The sequence below is a fragment of the Passer domesticus genome, unplaced genomic scaffold (genome assembly GCF_036417665.1).
Source record: "Passer domesticus isolate bPasDom1 unplaced genomic scaffold, bPasDom1.hap1 HAP1_SCAFFOLD_87, whole genome shotgun sequence".
NCBI lineage: Eukaryota > Metazoa > Chordata > Aves > Passeriformes > Passeridae > Passer > Passer domesticus.
This window is the reverse complement of record NW_026990184.1, coordinates 234,646-240,482: the sequence shown is the minus strand read 5'-3', so window position 1 is coordinate 240,482 and position 5,837 is coordinate 234,646.

Sequence of the window (5,837 nt, the reverse complement as noted above, 5' to 3'; positions counted from 1 at the left end):
ATAACACGCCATTATTAACATTACCAATACATTTTTCCCTAACATTTCCTCTAACAAATACAAACTACCATTTACCTTCACTTAAAGAACATACAATACACCTATAACCAACTGCCCCAAAAGCAAAAACACAGTCCTACCATCTACCGTAAATGCAGCTAAATTAAACTAAAAAAATCACCTCCAAAACATTTACAATAAACCAACATCAGATAAAAAGTATAGCAAAAATAATTGAAACACTCATCCAGATTCTCCTCAAAAACAACTTGATCATGAAAAAATACAAAACCAAAAAGCCTACTGCAAAGATCCAATTCCTAAAAGTAAAATAACAAAAGAAACAGCATGAAATTCCCACCAATATCATTAAAAAGTCAGAATAGCTCCACCAGCGAAAAAAACCCCCTAGCCTCTAATAAAACCCCAGACCACCTCAAAAACAAACACTAAAATGCAATTCCTCTGACCATCCCAACTACCATTATTAAAATGCATATGCGATACAAAACTGTCTTCGACCCTGCCATCAATTCCACATAATATTACTCTCATCATACATTGCACCCACATGACAAATCTAAACCACACTAAAACCGTGAAAATAGTTACAAATTAACCCCAAAAAACAAAACTTTAATCTCTAAGCAACAAGGAAAAATTTAAAAAAACCCAAAAAAACAAAAAAAACCCCACAAACCGAAAAAACTCCACCATGCAACCAAATACTAGCGAAAAAAAACCACACTACACTCTTTTCACTAACAATTCTTATCACATCACAAAAATGGAACAAAATTAAAAACCAACCCTATAGGAAACCACACAGCAAATGCCAGAAACCACTAAAAAAAGAGAAACCCAACCAACTTACTAAACTCCAAATTGTGCAACAGACCCCTCATGTTATTAAAAAAAATAAGCAAATCTCTACCTCTACGCTAACTCAAGGAGGCAGCAATACTCCATAAAATTAACTTAATAACTAAACAAATTAACGATACAATAAAAATTGAAAACAATAAAAAACCTACTCAAATAACTACCAAAAAAACCCACCATATAAATACCCACGTCCCCAAAAATAAAACAAATAAAAAGCAAAAACAAAACAAGTCAAACTCCAAAAAAAACCCCAACAAACAAACTAGAATTAACAAAAAAATTATTCCTGACTCAATAAACCCAAAATTCCTCCGTCCAATAAAACAAAAATACCACCTAGAAATAAACACAAAGCCAAAGGATAAATGTAACCAGAAACAATACCTCCCTAACTATTCGTAACCATAAAACATACACTACAATCAAACAAACCAAATACATAAAACCCCGATAATATGATAAACAAAAATGCAATAATATGAACTTTTAAAGCCGCACAAATTTACTACAGGACACTACCTAGAAACAAACACTACATACGCTAATAAAAGCCACCACAAGGGAATTTAAAACCTACATTCCACTTCAAGCTTCACGATCCATAAAAACCATAGTCAACTATAAAAAACATATCGTTTAAAAGCATAATACCCCACCAAAAAAAAAAAAAAAAAAAAAAAAAAGCGACAACAAAACTCAATTCCAAAACAGCCCTGTCATCAACGCCTGAGCCAACAACCGAAACATCGAAGAAGTTCACGACACACCAACTGCAAACAAAATGATACAGTAAATTCCTACAAACCACCTCAAAGCCACGACGTAAAAGAACTTTCCATAATTAAAGCCGCGGCTCCCGGCGGGAACGCGGCTCCTCCGGCGGCTCCTCCGGCACGCAGGGGCCGCGCCGCGCCGGGAGAGCCCCGCCCGCTGCCCCTGCCCGGCGGGGCCGGCACCGGGCCCAGGGGGCCCCGGCGGCGCCCGAGCCCCGCGCCCGGAGCGGCCGGCAGCGGCCGGGGCCCGCGCAGCGCCCGTGCCGCCTCTGCCGCCCGCCGGCCCGGCACGGCTCCCCTCGGCTCCGCACGGCTCGCACCGGCGCGGCTCCGGCACTCCCGCGGCAGCCCGGCCGCGCTCCCCTCCCAGCGCAGCAACTGCCCGGGCCGCGCCAGGAGCGCTCCCGCGCCGCAACCTTCGGGGCCGGGCCGCGGGCGCAAGAAGCGCCCTCAAAGGCAGCGGCACGGCCCCAGTTCAACCCCGCAAAGGCTGCGAGAGCTGCAGCTTCCTTCAGCCGAACCCCGAAACTGAGGCAGCGCGGGCTGCTCAGCCCGCTTCAGCCAGGGCGAATTAATGTGTTCTCCCCTGCAATTTCATCCCCGACGGTAGCAGAAAAAGGGCTTTTCCTCCAACTGTGGTAAAAGGAGGATTTTGACCTCAGTTCAAACCCTTGAAAAGGAGGGACAAGAGCGCTGCCCCCTCAATTTAGACCTTAGGATGATGAAAATTTGGGGGGGGGGGCAAACTCCAAATCAAACCCATAATACAACATTTTTCCCCTTCCATTTAAAATAGAACCCAGGGACTCCCTATCACCCCTGCGATACCCCTAACAGACTGGAGAAGGCAGGTTTTCCTTCAAACCAATACCCTTAAAACGACAAATGGAGGAGGGAACTTCCCCAGTTCAAACACAGACAGTAATGGAAGAGGAGTTGCTTCCTTCTTTTTAATACTTTTTTCCCTCATAACACCCCCTCCTGCTTTTTAATTACTTTTGCTCTCATAACCGCACCTGCCTTTTTTTTGTTGTTGTTTTTTTTTTAGTTGTTTTTTTTTTTTTTCCTTTTTTTCCTGGGGGCACCGGGGAGGGATTGGCAAGATGAAATTGGAAAGGGAAAGGAGAAAAGTCCCCGCTACAAATCCACACGAGCTCACCTGTTCGGCTGCTGCTTCCCGGCACGGAGCTTTGTTCCTCGGCACCTCCTTTGAGCAATGCTCCACGCATCCAAGTGCGTATCCAGGTGTTCCCCCAGACCCTCGGAGAAGCTCTCGGCGTCCTTCCACGAGACAGCGCCGGGAGCCCCCCATAAACCCCTCTGCTCAGCAGCTCCAGGCAAAAGGGAGCTCAGGTAACCCCTTCCCCCTTAAAACAGCCTCCTCCCGGCAGGAGCCGCCCCCTCCTCATCCTCGCAGCTCAGGGCTGGGGCTGCTCGGAGCCCTCATCATCGTCAGAGCTCACAGCTGGCGCTGTCGCCACGCTCCGACAGCGTCGCTCCCTGTCCAGCACACAGCCCGCTCCTCACAGACACAGACCAAAGAGAAATCTACTCCGGCTGTCGGCTTTCCCGAGTCCGCCTGGTTACGCGATTGAAACACGTACGTGCAGCGGCGGTTTGGTTCGGCTGTTGGTCTAAGCTGGGCTTGTTTCGGCACTTCGGCTGAACTCGGCTATCGTCGGCTCTTCGGCTACACCCGGCTATTGTCGGCAAAACTCGGCTATCGTCGGCTCTTCGGCTACACCCGGCTATTGTCGGCAAAACTCGGCTATTGCCGGCTCTTCGGCTACACCCGGCTATTCTCGGCTAACCTGGATTTTCCCGCCCTTTTGGCCGCCCTCTTGAGAAGGTCAAGCCGGTCCGCGACACGACGCGACACGCCACTCTCAAGATGGCGGCCGCGAGAAGCCCTCGGCAAAGAGAGGCGTCTATACTCAGGCCTGTCAGCGCCCGCCTCAAACACCACCGCCCGCGGCGCCGCTGAGCGCACAGCCCGTGTCCACAGCACATGAATCGCCACAGAAAATTCCTCCGGGGCCGCGCCGGCGTCGGAGCGGCGTGCGGGCAGCTCAATAGACACACCACGGGCCTCATTTTTCCCGCCCTTTTGGCCGCCCTCTTGAGAAGGTCAAGCCGGTCCGCGACACGACGCGACACGCCACTCCCAAGATGGCGGCCGCGACAGGCCCCCGGCAGAGAAAGCCGTTTTCGCCTATGCCTGTCAGAAACTCGCCGAAATACCTCAGCTCTCGGTGCCGTTGAGCCCACAGCCCGTGTCCACAGAACTTGAATCGCCACAGAAAATCCCGCCGCTGCTGCTCTGGCCTCGGGGTGCCACGCAGGCAGTCCAGTAAACGGACGGAGGTCCTCGACTTTCCCGCTCTTTTTTGCCGCCATCTTGAGAAGGTCGAGCGCGTCCCGGCCGAGCCCCCCCCACGCCGTCGGCCGCTGCAGCAGCGCGGCACAGAGAGGCGTTTTCGCCGCCGCCCCTCGGCTGCCTGTCGGGAGGCTGCAGTACCGCGCTCTGGCCACAAGGCGGCGGCGCTGCCGCCCGCCTCAGCCGGGGGCGCCGCACGCCGCGGGGCTGCGGGCGGGGCGGGGCGGGGCTAAAACGAACCGGGGGGATCCCCTCCAAAACCTCTTCTGAAATAAATGCCCCAAAACAACCCGGAAGGGGGAAAAAAAAAATCCCTGCCTCTAACCCAGTAACAAGCAAAAAAACCCCACAAAGCCTTTCTTTTAAACAATATTTAAATATATTGCATTATTTTTTCATATTTATAGTCACTTTTATATCCATAATGTACATGGATATATCATGTTTAGTTCTACATTTATAAATTTATAGATAAATTCATATTCTATATTACATCTACTCATATTACTTTACTTATATATGTTTATGCATTTCTTTATATATTGATTCTATATTTCTGGATTCATATTTTTAGTTCCGTAACACATATTATTTAAAATAAAACCCCTGCAGCTATCCAAAGAAAAGCCAAAAAGAACCTCTTTCTCTTAAACTGTGTTTAATTTTTTTTTTTAAATTACTTTCAAAATTTATATTCATTTACACTTAAAATGTATACTGACTTACAGTGTTACTTGTATTCTACATTTATTCTCATTACATTATTTATATTTTATATTTCTATATATATTTTTATATCTTGATTATAGATTTCTATATTGATAATTATGAAACAATATCCATATTTATATTATTTAAAATGAAAACCCCATCTCTAACCAAATAAAAACCAAAAAACCCTTTATTTAAACTATATTTACATATTGTAATATTTATCTTTTTTCATATTTATATTTATAGTTTCTATTGCTCTATAATATTATTTATATTCTATATTACTTACCTTCATATTACTTACATATATTTAAATTTGTATTTATGCTTTAATTATAATTATCTGTCTTTATACCTTTATTACGAATTTCTATATTTAGATTTATATTTCTATAATACTTTACATGATTTCAAATAAAACCCTTGCCTCTAACAAAATAAAAACCAAAGACAGCCCTTTATTTAAACAATTTTAAAATATTTAAATTATCTCTTTCATAATTATGTTTACATAGACATTTATAATTTTCTTTATATATATTCTAGAATATATAATATAATATTATTTTATATCATCTATTAAATTAGATTATTTATATTTAATATTTATACCTATTGTTATATATATTCTATATGTTTAAATTTGATTTATATTTTCAGATCAATTATATTTATACTATTTATTAAAAACCCCTGCCTACAACCTAATAAAAACAAAAAAACACCCTATTTTAAACTATATTTAAATATTTTTATATTTACAATCTATATTTATATATTTGTATAGATATAGAACAGACAGCATTTTATATATCATATTATCTTTACAATAGTACACTATATATTATAGTTTTATGTATTGATCTGTTTTCTGTATTTATTTTTATCATCATAATTTCATTTTTCTTTTAAAATTTGAAGCTATTTCTATTTTAAACTCTACAGTAAACCATATGCATTCACTGACCTAACACATCAGCAGCACAAAACCACCACACCCTGCTCAGCACCAGGCCGCAGTACACGCTCGCCCCGTCACACCGTTTAAAAACAAAACCTGTTTCTATTACTTAGAGAACAAGGATCCC